The sequence below is a fragment of the Labrus mixtus genome, chromosome 7 (genome assembly GCF_963584025.1).
Source record: "Labrus mixtus chromosome 7, fLabMix1.1, whole genome shotgun sequence".
NCBI lineage: Eukaryota > Metazoa > Chordata > Actinopteri > Labriformes > Labridae > Labrus > Labrus mixtus.
The window spans coordinates 31,392,905-31,393,944 of NC_083618.1; positions in this window are offsets into that span (position 1 = coordinate 31,392,905).

The following is a 1,040-nucleotide window of genomic DNA, read 5'->3' on the forward strand; positions in this document are numbered from 1 at the left end:
CTGCTCACACACACCCTCCAGTCAATAGATGCCCCCCCCCCTCCTCCTCTCAACCTGTGGGATCAGATCAGAGGCTCCTCTGAGCCGGGGGGCCACGTGTGCACCGTCTCTCCGAGCCTTCCCGCCCTCGTTCACATCAACCAAACCCTCATGAGAGATCAGTGTGTTTCTACTCACCTACTGATTACTCCCCCCCCCCTCCACAGTGGCCGCTCCGGGAGCAGTTCACTAACACTTTACGCTTTAATACTTTAATGATGTGTGTGCAGGGCATCGTTCCCCCCTCACTCTGGTTCTTAGGACCTTTCTTGTTGTTGTTTTTTTCCCTGTCGGGTCATTTTAAAGCTGCTGAACTAAACTCCCATTCTGAAAAGTGACCAGGCTGGTGACCAGCATGAGGAGGAGGGGCCAAGCTGTTGTGGCCTCGTATGGATCATCCACACACTACTGAGGTCCCTGACAGTGTCAAATGTATAAAGTGTAAAAAGCTTGACAACAACACACATTATGTTAGGGTTATGTGTTGAACTGCACGTGGTGTTGCTATACTTGGATGTGAAGGCAGAAAGTGACACTTCAGCGTCAGACTCTGTGATTCTCTTCACGTCATGTCTCGATGGACACACACTGTACGGGGGGTGAATGTTTTGATGACTCATCAGTTTTGATTTGATGAAGGATAAGAGTTATTAATGGACGTCACTGCGTCCATCCTGCCTCCTGAGACGTTCCCCGTTTCGTTTTCAGGGAAAGTCAGAGGATCATGTTTGAACAGAGAAGTCAGGACGGTTTCAGGGGCAGCCTGTGTGTGTGTGTGTGTGTGTGTGTGTGTGTGTGTGTGTGTGTGTGTGTGTGTGTGTGTGTGTGTGTGTGTGTGTGTGTGTCTGTGTGTGTGTCTGTGTGTGTGTGTGTCTGTGTGTGTGTGTGTGTGTGTGTGTGTGTGTGTGTGTGTGTGTGTCTGTGTGTGTGTGTGTGTGTGTGTGTGTGTGTGTGTGTGTGTGTGTGTGTGTCTGTGTGTGTGTGTCTGTGTGTGTCTGTGT